Source organism: Mercenaria mercenaria, chromosome 12 (assembly GCF_021730395.1).
Source record: "Mercenaria mercenaria strain notata chromosome 12, MADL_Memer_1, whole genome shotgun sequence".
In the NCBI taxonomy this organism is placed as follows: Eukaryota; Metazoa; Mollusca; class Bivalvia; order Venerida; family Veneridae; genus Mercenaria; species Mercenaria mercenaria.
In genome coordinates, this window is record NC_069372.1 from 29,037,900 (window position 1) to 29,057,464 (window position 19,565).

At 34.6% G+C, this 19,565-nt stretch overlaps 1 long non-coding RNA gene across 2 annotated transcripts in view; it reads right to left on the bottom strand.

Annotated features, from left to right (window-relative positions):
- Nucleotides 1-18,418, bottom strand: part of LOC123534243 (uncharacterized) — a 32,444-nt gene extending 14,026 nt beyond the window's left edge. Inside the window, exon 1 of one of the 2 annotated variants that reach the window (XR_008366434.1) lies at nt 18,201-18,418. This is a non-coding gene — a long non-coding RNA (uncharacterized LOC123534243). Of the gene's footprint in view, nt 1-16,847 lie in introns of both variants that reach the window. The other variant, XR_008366435.1, reaches the window with a different exon arrangement.
- Nucleotides 18,419-19,565: the final 1,147 nt, after the last annotated feature.

Consider the following 19,565-nt stretch of genomic DNA (forward strand, 5'->3'; position numbering starts at 1 on the left):
TAGGACATGTTCTATTTCGTAAGTTTTGCCTTAAAGGTTCAATGCTAAGGAAAGTGAACATTTTAATTTCTTTTAAAAAGCACAGAAACTATTTTATTTCATTGGAAAATGAAAGTCGGTATGCAGAAATTCGAAATAAATCGCATTATATGTACAATTATTTTTCTATGAAGTATGAAGAAAGTTAAAAAGACCTGGTGGGTCATTCTGTCGATTCATTGAAATTTCAACATAATACACATACATTTCTTTGAGTTCCAAAGACCTTCTGAAAATTTTGACCTGCCAAATTCATTATTTAGTGTCTTGCAGAAGTCTATGCACTGGCTATGAAAAAAAATGCCAACTCAATTTCCCTTAGTAATGGACCTTTAAGTACCACCCACGTTGACAAGCAACAAATTGGTAAATAATTAGTTGATAAGAGGCAAGTGAATGAAATTCCAGAAATAACTGCCCAAAAAATTAACATAATTCTCAAAAAAAAAATGGCTTCCAATGCATAATGGAAAAAGGATGACACTGAAAAGTTAATGATTTGAGCCGCGCCATAAGAAAACCAACATAGTGCGTTTGCGACTGAGCATCTGCGCAGTCTGGTCCATGCTGTTCACTACCGGTTTCTCTAATTGCAATAGGCTTTGAAAGCGAACATCATGGATCCTGACCAGACTGCGCGGATGTGCATGCTGGTCTGGATCCATACTGGTAGAAAAGCCACTATGTTGGTTTTCTCATGGCGTGGCTCATTTGTGTTATGTGTAATCAAATTCATGGGACATAAAAAGGTGAATATTATTTTTTATTATTACTGGTTACATTCTTTTCAGTACCTGATGCACTATGTTTACTAGGTAAAAAATCTCTGTGAGTTATTTGGGAGTGGAATACTGTCTGAATGTGAAAAATGTACAATTTTAAAATTGTAAATCTTTGAGATAATTGGTGTTGTACAACTAGAACCTACCTTCTGTTGAGGCCTTTAACAAGCTTTTCCTTTGATTTGACCTGGTGACCTAGTTTTTGACCCCACATGACCAAGTTTCAAACTTGTCCTAGAGATCATCAAGATAAACATTCTGTGCAAGTTTGTATCAAATCAAAGCATAAATGAAACCTCTATAATATTATGGCTGAAAGGGCCAATATAGAAAATTTTGCCCCTTTCAGGGGCAGTAACTCTAGAACCCATGACCAAATCTAGCCGGTTTTCAAAAGGAACCGAGATATTGTTGTAACTTAAACTGTATGTAAGTATGGTTAAACTCGAATGTTAAATGTCAATTCTATCGTGTTAATAAGGTAAAATAAACAAATTTTGTCTCTTTCAGGGGCCGTTACTCCAAAACTTATTATTGGATGTGCCGGATTCTCTATATGGCTGCAAAAGCAAAAATAACAAATTTTGGCCCTTTATGGGGCCGTAACTCTGGAACCCATGATGGGATCTGGCCAGTTTTCGAAAGGAACCGAGATATTATGCCAATACAAACTGTGTGCAAGTCCGATTAAAATCAATTGCAAAATATGGTCTCTATCTTGTTCACAAGCTTAAAATAGCAAATTTTGGCCCTTTAAGGGGCCATAACTCTAGAGCCCATGATGGGATCTGTCCAGTTTTCAAAAGGAACCAAGATATTATACCAATACAAGTTGTGTGCAAGTTTAATTAAAATTGATTGCAAAATGTGGTCACTATCGTGTTCACAAGAAATTGCGGACAGACAACGACGGACGGATGATCACGAAAGCTCACCCTGTCACTACGTGACAGGTGAGCTAAAATTGTATGAAGCTCTACTTTGGTGTATAATACAACCCCTTTGTGAAAATGAAAAAAAACCCCTGCGTAATATATTCAAGTTTTTACAGTAATGTCAACATTTCAAACATTTCTGCTCTTCAGAATTTTGCTATGTATTTCATGATAGACTTTAAAAATAAATACAAATATGAGCAATTCTGTGTAATATTTCAAGTTATTGCAGTTAAAACACTATTAAGTTTAAAACTTCTGGTTGGTTAAACAGTTTATATAGAAGCAACTCCAAAACTACAAGTTAAGTGAAATTTCCTTATTCCATACCATGTCAGTAACTGAAATCAATTTTCTTGCTTGAAAGTAGTATTTATACAAATATTGCTCTTACATACATGTGATATATACAATGAATTACATAACAATGGGTATGCTGATCAGATGATGGGGTAGTGGGTGTTATGTTTTGATGGTCTTAAGTAACCTTGAGTAAACTGATCCAATAAGGCTGGTCATATTCCAGAATATCATGGTGGGATGATACAGAATTTGATAAAAAATAATTATTAGATATATTCTCCTTTTCTAGTACAACTTTTGCTATAAATTTGTGTCCACTGGACACTGGTGCCCCCACTTCCTGTCAGTAAATAGTTGTATGTTACTTGTTGATAATGCAAGACTTACTAAAACCACTTTCATAATACCAATACCCTGAGCTGGGATGTCATTTTGGGGTGGGATGGGGGCGAGTACGGACACTGCAAAACATCATCAAGAAACACGAGGGTCTAAGTTGCACACCTGAAGAGGCCCTTGACCTAGGATTGGTGAAAATCCTTTATGCAGTTCATTAAACTAGTGACATAGTTTCTGACGTTAGGTATGCCACTTTTGAACTGGACCTAGATATCGTACAGACAAACATTCTGACAAAGACATTATGATCAAGTGGGAAAAGTTGCCTCTTAAAGTATTAACAAAGATTTTTCTATGATCTGACCTAATGGCCTAGTTTTTTCTCATGTGTCCTAGTTACATATCTACCTTACATTTAAAACAGACAAACATTCCAACCAAGTCTCATGAAGATCTAACCTAGACTTGAAACATAGCAAACACTGACATTGTACCAAAGTTGGATCTTGGTCGCAATGTCATATCTACAACAGCATATAGATGTTAGATTTAGATGTCTAGGCATCATTGTATTCTGGTTGGATGGGAAGAGAGTGCAATGTGTTCTTTGTTAAACAACTAATGAGTGTAGAAATATTATTAGTTTTAAAACTAGAGTTGCTTTTGAGAAAAGCGCATGTCTCCCACAACTGCCTAATCATCTAAATAGCAAGTCAGTCTTTATACACTGTTTACTCAACAAATATACCTTTGAAAAGGCCGATTTTGGGTATTCAAGGGCCATAAATCTGGAGTGCCTCAGACGATTTGGCTAGTTGATGAACCTAGCCAAGGAGTTATGGTCAAAAACATTTGGTTCAAGTTTGGTGAAGATCAGATGAGAAATGTTGGACTTAGAGCGCAGACGAGAGTAAAAAGGCCGATTTTCGGTAATTCAATGGCCATAACTCCAAAGTGCCTGGGCTGATTTGGCTAGTTACTTTGGCCGAGGACTTATGGTCAAACACATTTTGTTCAAGTTTGGTGATGACTGGATGAGAAATGTTCGACTAAGAGCATGGACAAGAGTAAAAAGGCCGATTTTCGGTAATTCAAGGGCCATAACTCCAAAGTGCCTGGACCGATTTGGCTCATTATCGAACTTGCCCTACTAGAGCGCATGCACATTCATCAAGCCAAAAGAACTCCTATACTACTCAGATTGCATGCACATTCCTGGAGCCAAAAGGACTACTATACTACTCATCAGTAGTATAGGGGTCCTTTTGGCTCCAGGAATGCGCCTAAAATCTGAGCGTTTTTCGGTAATTCAAGGGCCATAATTCCGAAGTGCCTGGGCCGATTTGGCTAGTTATCGAACTTGGCCGAGGACTTATTGGCACACACATTTTGTTCAAGTTTGGTGAAGATCGGATGAGAAATGTTCGACTTAGAGTGCGGACAAGCTTTGTGACAGACAGACACACAGACAGGAGTAAATCAATATGTCTCCCACACCACTGTGTGGTGGGAGACATAATTATTACTTGTTTTCATAAAGTCCTGAAAATACGCTACTAAATTTCATTTGGATATTAAAAATCACAACTATTTTTTACCAAAATGCGTATTAAAGACCATCTATTATTAGAATTGAAAAAAGAACTTTCGTACTGTTCAGGAAATCAATATAGATTGATTATGTATAAATTATTAGATTCCTAAAATTTTATAACCCAGTATCATGTTGTCTATTAGTCAAGCATTCTCCAAATGGTTTACACTATAGATATATACAACTAAAACTTGTGCACATGTTTTTACAAAGTCACAGGCTATAACTCTGGCTTGGCTGAATGAAAGTCTAAAGAAAACCACAAGTTGCATAATTTCACAAGCTGAACAAGAGCCTTATAATCAATGACTCTAGGTTAAATACTTCTCAGGATATGCATTTCAATAATTCAGAAGGATGGACAGTCATATGAACAAGGGTAAATCCAATTGCCCCACACATTTTTGGGGGGAACAAAAAAAAAATCCCCAAAGACTCATTATTGTTTTCACTGTAGATATCACATGGCAGTTATAGAAACATGCTTTTAGTACACTATGACAATATGTTTACAACATCTATTCCAAAGGTACAATATTTCAATAATCTGGCTGATTACCTACAGTATTCTTTGTCTGTCTGCTATAAGTGTGCAAGTACATTAAGTGTTTCATTCAAAAATGTTACATGTAACAGTCACATCTAGTTTGAACATCCAGGAATTCTGCTATATATGGGAAAACTCAGTAATAGAATAGGACCAATATTCACCAGCCTTTTAAGTAAAAAAATTGAACAAAAGAACAAATATTTTGCTTCAGCAATAAAAACTTCTGCCTTCTCAAGCTTTGCTTATGGTTCAACAAGAGCACCACCTGTGGGTGCCAACACTTTCCTGCAAGTGCTGGACAATATGTTAAAAAACAACAGGGTCATGATGACCCTGGATCGCTCACCTGAGTAATATGAGCTACATGTTTCAAATGTCAAACTGATGATAAAAATTAAGAAAGTCAGTAGGTCACATTCATGGTCAATGAAATTCAGTTCTACGATTTGTGTGCAAAACTGTGTATGTCATCAAAATTTCAAGGCTGTATCTTAAAAAAACAAGAAAGTAGGTCAGTAGGTCAAGTTCACAGTCAAGTGACATCATATTACTTGGGGTCATCAGGTAATTATAATTAAACAGTCTTGGAAATAGGATCAGATAATTTTTAAGTATTTTTCCCATATAACTCACATAATAACTAAGTGACCCCAGGGTGGGGCCTCTTTTAACCCCAGGGGCATAATTTGAAAAATTTAGGTAGAGGACTACTAGACAATGCTTCATACCAAATATCAAAAGCCTAGGTCGTATGGTTTCAGACAAGAAGATTTTTAAAGCTTTTTTCCTATATAAGTCTATATAAAACTTGAGACCCCCAGGGCTGGGCCTCTTTTCACCCAAGTGGTACAATTTGAACAATTTTGGTTGAGGACCATAAGACAATACTACAAACCAAATATCAAAGGTCTAAGTGTTTTGGTTTCAGACAAGAAGATTTTTAAACTTTTTTTCCTATGTAAGTCTATGTAAAACTTGGGACCCCTGGGACGGGGCCACATTTGATCCTAGGGGGATAATTTGAATAATCTTGGTAGAGGACCACTAGATGATGCTACATATCAAATATCAAAACCCTAGGCCATGTGGTTTTGTACAAGAAGATTTTCAAAGTTTTCCCTATACAAGTCTATATAAACCATGTGACCCCTGGGGCAGGGCCACATTTGATCCTAGGGGGATAATTTGAACAATCTTGGTAGAGGACCACTAGATGATGCTACATACCAAATGTCAAAGCCCTAGGCCATGTGGTTTTGTACAAGAAGATTTTCAAAGTTTTCCCTATATAAGTCTATATTAACCATGTGACCCCCGGGGCAGGGCCATATTTGACCCTAGGGGGATAATTTGAATAATTTTGGTAGAGGACCACTAGATGATGCTACACACCAGATATCAAAGCCCTAGGCCCTGTGGTTTTGGACAAGAAGATTTTTAAAGTTTTTCCTTTTGGTTACCATGGCAACCAGAGTTCTGCATGGAATTCAATTCTTTGAACAATTTTGAAAGAGGGCCACCCAAGGATCATTCCTGTGAAGTTTGGTGTAATTCTGCCCAGTGGTTTTCAAGAAGAAGACTTTTTTAGAAATTGTTGACAGACGACGGACAACGCACAACGGACATCAAGCGGTCACAATAGCTCACCTTGTGAGCTAAAAAGAGTTATGTTTCTTGGCCTTTTTACTCATCTTAATTGATGACAAAAATTTCAGAGGTTTCAAAGCTATAGTAAGCATGCAAGAAAAGAGAACTTAAACATATCAAATTCCCTTGATGAATGGCAGAGTTATGGACTGGACATGAAATATACCCTGTTAACCTTTGAGCTCTGTGACCTTGACCTTGGAAGTTTACTAAGTAAAACAAGAGGGCCATGATGGCCCTATATCGCTCATCTGAGTAGAGTTGCTTGCTTGAACAAATTTCTTAGCTAAAGCTTTAAGATCTAGGCCTTCTGGTTTATTTTTAGCAAATTTATGAAAATTTCCTTATGTACATTCAAGTAACCCCTGGGGCTGGGTCAATTTGACCCTGGGGGTCAAGATTTGAACAAATTTTGTTGAGGTCCACTAGGCAATGCTACATGTCAAATATCTAAGCTCTAGGCCTTCTGGTTTATTTTTAGAAAATTTTGAAGATTTTTCTATGTACAATCAAGTAACCCCATGGGACGGGGTCAATTTGATCCCAGGGGTCATGATTTGAACAAATTTTGTAGAAGTCTAATAGGCAATGCTACATATCAAATATCTAAGATTTTCCTATATAAAATCAAGTGACTCCTGGGGCGGGGGTCAATTTTGACCCCGGGGGTCATGATTTGAACAAATTTTGTAGAGGTCCACTAGGCAATGCTACATGTCAAATATCTAAGCTCTAGGCCTTCTGGTTTATTTTTTAATTTTTTTTAAAGATTTTCCTATAGAAATCTATGTAAAATAAAGTGACCCCTGGGGCGGGATCAATTTTTATCCCGGGGTCATGATTTGAACAATTTTAGTAGAGGTCCACTAGGCAATGCTACATGTCAAATAACTAAGCTCTAGGGCTTCTGGTTTCTGAGAAGATTTTTTAAGATTTTCCTATGTAAAATCAAGTGACCCCTGGGGCGGGGTCAATTTTTTTTAACAAACTTGGTAGAGGTCCACTAGGCAATGCTTCACACCAAATATCTAAGCTCTAGGGCTTCTGGTTTTTGAGAAGAAGATTTTTAAAGTTTTTCCTTTTGGTTGCCATGGCAACCAGAGTTCTGCATGGAATTCAATTCTTTGAACAATTTTTAAAGAAGACCATCCAAGGAACATCCCTGTGAAGTTTCATCAAAATTGGCCTGTTGGTTTAGGAGGAGATGTTGTTTAAAGAAAAGTGTGGACGGACGACAGACAGACGGCCGGACGCTGAGCGATCACAATACCTCACAACAAGAGCTGTCACAGGAGACAGCGCGCTTGACTATTTCGATGCTGGATAGTGAAACTGGGCACATCTGAGGAAATTAGAGCTGTCACTGGAGTGTTTAATGACTCCAATTGTGGATGAAAATATTGCACTATAGCCTGAGTCTATGTCAAAAATATCAACTTAAAGTAATGAGAGAGGTAAAGTAAAATGTATCAAAACACTATATAAGTATATCCTAAGCAAAAAGGGCCATAATTCATTAAATATTGCTGCCAGAGTTATGCATCTTGTGTTATATCGTGTGCGTGATGATGCTGAACAACTATTTTAAGTTTGAATCAAACCCATTCAGTAATAACAGAGGTAGAGTGAATGTGCTACAAAACTTTAACCTGAAATTATAAGTAAAAAGGGGAATAATTCATGAAAAATTGTGCCAGAGTTATGCATCTTGTGTCATATGATGTGGGTGATGATGCTGAACAACTATTTTAAGTTTGAATCAAATCCATTCAGTAATAACAGAGGTAGAGTGAATGTGCTACAAAACTTTAACCTGAAATTCTAAGTAAAAAGGGAGAATAATTCATGAAAAAATGGTGCCAGAGTTATGCACCTTGTGTCATATGATGTGGGTTTTGATGAGGAATAAGTATTTCAAGTTTGAATCAAATCCATCAAGTAATTACAGAGATAAGTTGAAAAAAGAGAAAGTGCACCAAAACTTTAACCAAGGTGGGGACATGGAAAGACGCCAACGCCGGGGCGAGTAGGATAGCTCTCCTTATACTTCATATAGTCTTATAGCTTAAAAGGGGGCCGTAATTCTGACAAAATGCTTATCAGAGTTATGGTTTTTGGCCTACATAGTCATCTAATGATGATAAACAAGTGTGCAAAGTTTCAAAGCTGTAGCTCTTCTAGTTTTTGAGAAAAGTTGGACCTAAAAAACTTTTTAACTAACACCAATGTGGACACTAGACTCCAAAAATCAATTGACAATAAAACAAGAGCACCGCCTTGCGGGTGCTGACGCTCATCTGATTTTTTTTTGTATAATAGAAATATTGTCCTACCCATGATTTTCTAAGTCTAAAAAGGGCCATCACTCTTGCAAAAAGCAGGATAGAGTTATGTTTCTTGATGTACAGTGTCCACTTATGATGGTGAAAAACTGTTGCAAGTTTTAAAGCAATAGCTTTGATAGTTTATGAGAAAAGTTGTTTTAAACATAATATTCAACCAAGAAAATGATTTTTCTAAGTCCAAAAGGGGCAATAATTATTGCAAAAAGCAGGATGGAGTTATGTTGCTTGCTGTACAGGGTCAGCTTATGATGGTGAACAAGAGTTGCAAGTTTTAAAGCAATAGCTTTGATAGTTTAAGAGAAAAAGTAGACCTAAACATAAAACTTAACCAAGAAATCTGATATTTTCTAAGTCCAAAAGGGGCCATAAATCTTGCAAAAAGCAGGATGGAGTTATGTTTCTTGCTGTACAGGGTCAGCTTATGATGGTGAACAAGTGTTGCAAGTTTTAAAGGAATAGCTTTGATAGTTTAGGATAAAAGCTGACCTAAACATAAAACTTAACCAAGAAAACTGATTTTCTAAGTCCAAAAGGGGCAATAATTCTTGCAAAAAGCAAGATGGAGTTATGTTTCTTGATGTACAGGGTCTGCTTATGATGGTGAACAAGTATTCCAAGTTTCAAAGCAAAAGCTTTGATAGTTTAGGAGAAAAGTTGACCTAAACATAAAACTTAACCAAGAAATCTGATATTTTCTAAGTACAAAAGGGGCCATAAATCTTGCAAAAAGCAAGATGGAGTTATGTTTCTTGCTATACAGGGTCAGCTTATGATGGTGAACAAGTATTCCAAGTTTCAAAGCAATAGCTTTGATAGTTTAGGAGAAAAGCTGACCTAAACATAAAACTTAACCAGGCAACGCCGACGCCGACAACCGACAACCGCTCAAGTGATGACAATAACTCATCATTTTTTTTCAAAAAATCAGATGAGCTAAAAATCAAACAAGCTAAAAACGATGTACCCTTCAATAAAATGTGAACATTTAAACCATTCCTGGATGTTTATCATTCAATAACCATTAGGTGCATTGCCAGGTGGAATTCTAAAAGATTGAGAGATATATTTGAAATTTAAAAGATTTACAGTGAAACTATTTCAGGTTTCAATATCTGAACATTCCATTTTCTCAAAGCCATTAATAATTATATTTGTTTAAATTATACAATTCCATAACCTGGCATGGGCACCTTAAAGTTCATCTAGCAAGGAAACCAAACCTTTTCATGGTAGCAACAATTCACACAACTATACAAATTATAGTCAAATGACAGTAAAGTTTTGTATCCTGTTCCCGCTGTGATCTTCTTCAGTTTATAGCCCCATATCTCGCATGCACAAATACTTTAGTGTAGTTAAGTTGCAATCTCCAATACAATTTAAGATGCAGTGCTCATTTGCAACAATGTTTACTGACTGCCTGATAATATACAGAATCAGACACATAGCATGATTGAGGACGACTCCTGTCTTTATGAAATAAGAGGGTGTTTATCTTTTAAATACTGATTGGAGATAAACAATTCAAACTTTTTTCATAGAATTTATGTGTGTATTCTACATTATGAAAACAATCACTGAGATCTCCTTAAATAATAGATACAACATGTGGACGCGTTTGTTCTAAATGCATTTGGGCCAGTTATTTTGTGCAAAGGAGGTATATGTACATGACATGGCTAAGATTTCTTATGCATGTTTCTATATCATTACAAATTGTATGCATTTAACAGTTCTGCACAATTCAAGGTAAACCAGGCTGTTTGCATGGGTATTTTATAATTGCCAGCCCAATATCTGTTCTTGTAACAAGAATTATGCATTCAATATCTATTTGTTTGTAAAACACTGCAACTAGATTGAGGGTGGAATGACAAGGTATTTTCTGTATCCCTGCTGTTTCAAGTGTACTAACAACACAAAATTAATGTAACCATGGCCTTGTTGCAGATTGGAAATCATTACCCTTCAAAAAACGTGTTTTCTGTGCAACTGTAGGATCAACATCATCCCCAGTAAATTCTAAATTTTGAAGATATTATCACTTATGCTTCTATTTTCCTTGTTTTACAAAGTAAATTGGACAATTAGAGGTTCTTCAGCTTTCTCAGACAAAATGTGGGCACTCTTGTGTGCAGGGCTTCGGAAATTTGCCGGTTTGTTGGTTTTGGACCGATTTTTGACTTTTCAGACCGATTCGTGAAGTGAAAAAACAAAAAAAATCGGTCCCGTAAAAATGGTGAAAAGTATAAATTTCGGTCTGATATCTCAATACACGATCACCTGCCAAGCAGAAAATTGTTGGTCGCACCCTCAGATAATCAATAAACGTGTCAATCGGTCTGATTGTCACTTCGATAATCGGTCCGTAATTAGCATGTGACGCAATCAGCGCTCGCACGGCACATCGTTTAATGTTAGCAGACAGCCGACTGCCATGTATTAAACATTTCTGATTGGTTTCCAAATGTTTCTGACTGGATCCAAATCATTTCGACGGGGATCCACTTCTTTTATTTAGAATCCGACGGATGGTTTATTAAAAAAGGTTATGTTTGATCACGGGTAAAAAACAAATGGTCACTGCATTTAATCATGTACATTATAGGTCTGATTTAAAAAGACATCATACGGAAAACCGATAAAAATATTTTTTATAATTACTTGATTTGAAAAAATTACATGATTCATTTGTTGAGGCTCCAGTTGAAACAAGTGCAGAAAATCGTCTTTGAAACCCGATTGTACAAAAAAGAAAAAGAAAAAATGGACCGGCAAACATGAATGATAAAGAAAACCGAAGTGGCGCTGTTTATCAAATTGGTCTTTTAAAAAACGTTTCAGAATGAAATTTTGTTTACATCAGAAGAGGACATATAACTTTATATAATGTAGTTGCTTATTGAAGTACAACGTAAGTGAAATGAAATATGCGTGGCCAACCCAAGTGACCTTTTGGTACTATACATGTGGAAAATTCGATCTCAGCGTTCACATAACACACATTCGGTCCGCGGCAGAGTATTCTTAAAATACTGAGGCTGTTTAGCAGAGAATATGTGTCGTGTAATTCACTTTGACGCATTGTATTTTATAGAATTCCGTCAAAGAATGAGGAAACATCACAAAGTATCTGCCGTGTATACGGTACCGAAGTCACGTGCGTTGGCTTTTAGACTAGTTATGTACACGATGTCAATGCCGGCAATTTTATCCCTGCAGGAAAGCAGGAAAAACATCGAAATTTAAACAAAGTAACGATCACACATAACACTGAAACACTGTCTTCATTGTATGGTAACTCGCAGTGACCGGTAACTTTGTTTTGATGCATGACATGCTTATTTCTTTACTCTATCACGTTTTACAAAATATGTAATATTGGGATTGCGGTGGGTGGGGTAGCGCCGATGTCATGATTTTCGTTTCGGACCGATTGAGTTATCAAAATTTCCGGAGCCCTGCTTGTGTGTAATTCAAACACTGTTCAAGGCTATATTCTGGATTTGTAGAATTTTTTCACTCATTTTGAGGAGTTCTCATTGCTATCAACTTTGTTTGTCATTACAGCAGATAACATCTAAATCTGGTGTATACATTTTGGAAATGAATTATACTGGGGTCACTGTAAAAGCTTTTTTTAAAGCTAAACCATGCATACTTCCTGTTTTACTTGCTTATAAATATGAACATTCATATCAACGACTGCACAATATTTACATGTATGTGACAGATTCAAGCTCTATCATATAACATGTACATACCGTTATTATTATTGCATGTATATACAACTGTTATGAAATCCAATAACATGTACATTTTTTGTTAACAATAACAAGTTGCTTGTTTACCTTGTAGCTAGAAGATATCGTCAATTTTGTCTGCAATTACAACCAAAGGTAATAAACTATGCATGGCAAATTTCATATGGAATAATTCAAACCAAAGTGGACAAAAAATAACCTTGCCAAATTTTTTGTAAGTCAAATCTAACAACTGGAAGAAATTTGTATATGTACAGATTAATAAATTTATATGGAAATTAATTCTACAATGGGTACCCCCAAAAAACAAAATGAGTATCTAAATACAGTAGGAGGGCAAAAGTAGATTTCTCGTCAAAGTTTCACATCTAAAACACATAAAAAAAGTACATATGAAAATTGGCCCCACCACTAGCAGCCCCTTCTGCCTGAATAATTTAGTAAAAGATCGCCATCCCCTCCCCGCATCCTCCAAAAAATGGCCTTGAATTAAATAGGATGCTACATGTTTTTTCAACAAATAAATATGGTGTTAACAATCTTGGTAGCTCAAGGAAGGAAATTATGTTTGATATTATTCTAAAAATAAGATAGCAGGAATTTCAGTCTGAAAAAAAAAATGGGAGTAATCATAACAGCTTGAACATATGTGGTAGAGGGTCATCCAAGAAACTTGGCTACAAAATAATTCTGAAACCTGGACAGTAGATTCAGAAAATTGTCAGTTTTCCATATAGTAATATGGGGAAAATTAGGCATGCCCCTTGGCTGCCATGATTATGACGGATTAAAATGGCTGAAGCAGTTCTGTTAGGGCCTCACCAATGGAACATTCCTCTGAAATTATTTTGAAATTAGGCAGGCAGTTTCTGACCAGTAGATTTCCTAAAAGTTGATAGAATAATAAATTACATAACAGGGCTGTAATTCCAGAACAACTAATCAAACATTAAATTAAAGTTCAAGAATGCACATGTCTGCTTAATGCTGATTACGTATTTCAAAGATGGAACTTGTAGAAGTTGAGTAAAATGTTGTGATGTAGATGTAATATTTCAAAGTCCAAGAAAGGACCATAACTCGAGAAGAAATAAACAGACATGGAAGTCCCCACAATGCTGGAAGTATACCAAGTTTCATTTCAACTAGATGGAAACTATAGGAATTGAGTATACAATGTTTTGATTTAGTTGTAATATTTCAAAGTGCAAAACATATGCATGTCCACTAGATGTTGAAATTTATCAAGTTTCATTTGAACTGGATGGAATCTGTTGGAGATGAGTACCTATGCAGTTGCCATATGGCCAAGTCCAAGAAATGGGCATAACTCAAAAAAATAATAATCAGGACACAAAGTCCTAAAAATATGTGCATATCAACTTCATGTTGACTATGTATACAAAGTTCCAATGAATTCGGATGAAAACAACCGGAACATAAAAAGTTACCATGCTATCTAATACCAAGTTTCATGACAAACCCGATGTAGACTGAAAATACTGGTCACCCAAACAAATTTGTGTGGAATTATACAGTTTCTAACAAAAAGATGTTTACAGTTCCAACAATAAACATATAGGGTAATGTACCAGACCCACTTCTAACACGCATTTTATTATACTTTTACCATTCTTGGAAGAGGGTCATCTGAGAAAAATTTCTATGAAATCAATTCAAAATCAGCTGTCATTTTTCTATCTTTAGCTGTATGTGTAATGGAGTACAACTGTTCAAACAAGTTTAGACGAGGCCAATTTATGCAAAGTTTCATCAAATTCCACCAAAACAGTTTCTGAGCAGATGTTGAAGGAAATATTGACAGGCAGAATGCATATCATGGAGGGTGAGCAATCAAAGTATCTCCCCTTAAGCACCTTGTGATCTGGTGAGCTAAAACCAAGAAATTTCCCTTTAAGAATAAGATGTTTAATATACATCAGTCTAAAGAAGTTTGGAAGTGTACAAATTCACCAGACAGAGTTTCCGAAACATGATAATTACAAGAATTCACCTGCAGTACTGTATAGAATTGATGTACATCAATTTCTAACGACTTGAAATCAATGCCTTTTTCCCCGGTTCAACTTAGTGTCGAGGAAATATAAGATCCAGTCGCATATACCGGTACTTGCCTATGAGGTTTCTGGACACTATTTCATCTCAGGATCTACTGCTAGCAACACAGTATTCTCACTTCAAAGGTTTCTTGTGTGGTAAGTTTATTGTTTACAACACTGATCCTCATATTCCAGTAAATAACAAAACTAAGTAATTACACTAACACAAGTATATATTGTGAATGTTCTTTTAATATAAATGTGTTTGTTTGCTATTTTTACACAAGGATGTTACAATTGACACATAATTTAATCAAAAATTGGCACTACATGTCATAACAGGGAAAATTTATACATACTGGTAACAATCCAATGGACTTGTATATCCACAAAAATGATTAATTTATACTGCTATCATTTCATGTACTCATTTCAAAATTTTAAGCTCCTCAGAAATTGTTTACAACAAAAGGTGAAATTCTACCTCTGTAAGATACAAGACAAACTTGATCTTTTAAAAAATATGTTTGCTTAATTATACTGTAAAATAACATGAAAACTTTTTAAAAGAATATCTTCTCAATACTGCCTTTAGAACATAGGAGTTACCTTTGTCATAAACATACCTTACAGTTATTGTAAGACTGACCTTTGTTTTACTGACAAAAAGGAAATAATTCTGAAAAGCTTAAAAGTTGAAGGATCAAATGATTTTTACATGGTGACTTTGGTAACTGTATTGCCTATGTACAACTTATGTATTATAACAAGTTCTTTAATTCATATTTTTCACATACAAGGTAATTCTGGGTATTACATATTTTACTTCTTTTCTTTTTGAGGATTTATTAAAAATTTGAACTGTGAAACATCTTATGGATGCAAATGGGACATAATTCAAAATCTCAACAATATAGCTCTAAATCTTATTTAATGATGTGTTTAAAAAATATGGTTAAATTAAAGCTGAATGCAGTCCAGTAAATGGCCAAAATACAAATCACAAAAATGATTTTCTTTAAAATAAAAAATGAAAACATGCAAAATATCTGTATACTTCATATAAACTGGTACCTAATTGAAGATAATGTAAAATGTGTGAAATGCACATGAAATGTATGACATTTTTTCTGGAATGTGCTACCCTAGTTTACCTTCAACACGCTCATGTTGAATACTAACCAAGTTGAAATTATGTGACCAGCATTTGTTCAATACCCTTGACCTGCATGACATATTTCAGAGCTTTTGAAAGGGCAATGTGTACATAAAAGAACACCAAATACTTCTGTTTAAATGGACATGTAATTTTCATACATACTTAATACTGAAAAAATATTGTTTACCTCAATTCTTCCAGGATTTTTATGCCTACAGTTTATGCTTTGTTTTCCTTTTTTTTTACATTGCAAACAAGCTTAATATGCAAAAGTATATATTTTTCTTGTAAAAATCTCCACTTGATTTTCCTTTCTTTTGTTATTATCAAATACCCTTCCAATGCTGTAGTATGAAGAAACAAATATTTCTGAACTGTTCAAACCTGTTTTTTTTTTTGTTTTTTTTAATTTTTTTTAATTGTTCATGTTGACAATTCACATTGCTGAAACTGTCTGCCACAAAACATTAAACAGGAAATAAAAAGTGAATGAAACAAAGCCACTACAACTAGAATGAGCCGTTGCCATGCCTACCAAGGTTACAATACATGCAGGTCAAGGTCACACAAGGGTCATTCAAAGTCAAACGTTGATTTAATATATATGCTAAAACTGCTGTAATGCTTGGACTATGCACAAGAATCTCAACTTGGTTATAAATTCTAAAAACATAATAAAATATCTACATATTAAACAATTTTCTTTGCTAAAAACCCTTATTAAATACTGCAAAAATCACTAATGAAAACACATACACAGACAAAAGGTACACAGTAACATTATAATCACTGGAATATCAGACATGTATTAAACTGTATTACCTACTATAAATAATCCATTCCACTATAATATACGAGTAAATATGGCAATATTGCCATATAAATAACGAAGTGGAATGTTGTTTTGATTCATGACTTTAAAGTACCAAAGTTACTTTAAAACTTATTAGAAACTGCATGGTGTGGAAAAAATATTGAACAGTTATGTAATAAGTAATCAGAAGAGTTTACATTAAATGCTACAATTTAAATAGAATCATCACTATAGGGAAGTTTTCTGATTACACATTCACCATGCAGGAAAACAGGACTATGCGCACAAAGAAAAATAATCTGTTTAAAATAATTTACTACCTCTTGACTACAATTTTCTTTTTCACTTTTGTTAAAATTAAAAATTATCAAAATTTATGAAATAAGAATTATCACATCTACATTGAAATAAAGATTTCACACAACTGAAAATGACTTGCCACATTTAAAGCCTAGTGGAATCTAATTTACGATTCAAAATAAATAACATTTACATTACTTCATTCATTTGACATACCTATAGAATTCTCTTATTTCCTACTCACAAACAACTTGACAGGTATTCTAACAATGGAACAAATACAATAATGAAATAAAATTAGATAACTGTCAATGTCTTTTAAACTTATTTACACAAAACATCAAAAAGTAAAAACCCTGAATCCAAATTATCGTTTGAAGACTGGTAAACTGAATGAAGAAAAAAGGAGCTTCAAGTTTGTTCTGTAAATTTCAAAATAGAAAAAGTTGATTGCATTTTTGCATAGATTAAACATGAAACTCCCTTTAGAAAGCCCTGCTCCCTTAGTGTGTAACATGCCACCAGTATCATCCCTTAATGTGTATAAAGTGTTCAACAAATCATATGTCAACTAAACTCTGGCTTTCCTCATTTCTTATATTTTCATTGAAAAAATAAAATAACTATCATTAGTCTTTCTTAAAACAGTTCAACAACTCTTTAAACATGTTTTTTCTCTCTCTGCAGTTAAGTTATTTAATGTTCATCGTACTTAAACTTTGATAATCAGTTTTGTTGACATAAACTGAAACAGTGAAGCCAAATGGGCTTCAAACAATCACAAGAAGAACAAACAAAAATAGAAGTAATAATAAACTCGGAACATTAGTTAGCGGAAAAATGTGACAAGAAGCATAACAGGGAGAGGGATTTGGTAAAATGGGATGTAATACAAGAATACAGGGTAAAAAAGGAGGTAATTCAAATTTCAATCCATAAATATACAGCAGGAGTATGATCACTGTCAGGGAAAAGTTTCAATAAATTTCAATTACAACCAAGTCCAACCCAAGAGAGAAATCACAAAATAATAAAAATTAATTTTCACTATATAAAAAAAAAACAAAAAAAACGAGAAATAACTGAGTAAAGAGAAAGGTAGGAATAACTACCTGACAGACCCATTTGTTAATCACAATATAACTCCTATCAACAATACATCTCAAACATTTGAACACTACAATTAAAAAAGCTTTGAGCACTAGTATGCCTGGACCTTATCCTGAAACCAAACAATTATCTTGGTCTATCTTACACCTACAAAGCTTACTTTTTCAAGGATATTTTTTCCTGAAAACTCTTTCCAAATGAAAGACACTATCTATTCATATTTTGTAAGTATACTTCTCAAATTTTGCCTAAAAGCTAATTTCATTGATAGTTCTGTCTAATGTTCCCCAATTCCATTGTTTAAAATCATGAAAATGTAGATTTTTACGTATATTATGGTGATTCTCCCGCAGTATTAACCTGGTTGTAATGTCCTTCATATAACTAGACCAGATGCTAAAGGTATATACAATGCCCAGACAATCATTATGATGGCCAACTCAAAATAGGAGGTCTCACCATCAGTAAACTTTCTTGCAATGAACTTGAGAGTCTCGTCAAGTATAATCACTGGTATGGATATCTTCAACACTGCCATCCATTCCGTTACTCCGAGAGGTGTGATCTGGAATATTGTCTGAAAACAAAATTAAAACTCTGCTTTTTGTTGTTCAAGAAGAGGATTTTTAAAAGTTTCTGATAATTAACTGACTGAATCTTCTAAAAATCTTGTTTTACTCACATATTGCTTACCATTATCCACAGCTCAAACCGAACAAGAAACATAGAGCCATATATACTCACCTGTTCTCGCAGCCATTTTTTGACATCAGGATGGTTTTCAACAAATTAGCAGAGCACAAGCAAAGAAATATTTCCTTGATTTTTTTTTCAAAAACAGATCAATGGTTTAGAAGGAGATGGTGTTTAAAGATTTTACTATTTTCAACACTGGTGGCTGTTTTTTGACAAATCAAAATAATATAAACACTCCTGGCTGATGCTCACTCATGCAACAGTTCAATGAAATTACTTCAAAACAAGGGCTGTTTGTAAAACATAATCCCCCAATGATCGGTGATGACCTAGGGCTGTAGCGAGAACCCAAATACTCATAATATCAATGAGTTAAACCTGAAAATCGAGTACGAATATCCATAACCTATTGTTGAATAGCAATCTTTGTGAAGATTTAACCTAATATTAATTAATTTCCATCAAAAGATTTATAAACCTTGAAGTGAAAAGTATTTGTGTACTGTGATATGCTACCTTCTAAAATACTGTTCATCAGAAGTAAACAAAACATAAATTACGTAAAGCTAGTAGTGTAGAAGATATCAAAATGCGTGAAAATCATTTGAATTGCATTACAGATTTCTTTATACATTCCATTGAAAAATAAATACTGTTACGTTATTTTCAAACAAAGTGAAGTTTTGAAAATTGGAAGCCAAATAATGAGATGTGACATTGACCTTTTGCGTATAAAAATGCTCCCGCAAATTTTTCATCTTTCTCTAGTGACTTGCATACCTGGAAGCTGATGTTTTGATGACAGAATTCCTCTCATTTTAATGTCTGTATTTGTAATTAAGACTCGTGTATATGATGACATAGTACACATTTACATTGGCATGACCAGTTCATTGCTTATTGATTGTGTCCATATTGATTTGTGGTTTTATCTGTGAACTGTTTGCCCTGACTCCTTGACTGGATCAAATCGCTACATGCCTAACGATCTACAGCCCTACTTTGAACTACTAACCCACAAGACAATATGGGTCATTAACTTTACAAGGTCAATCATGCTATCAAATCTGAAGATACCGGATCAATATATTCTCAAGATATTGTGTGGGAACTGTTTTCAAGGTTCAG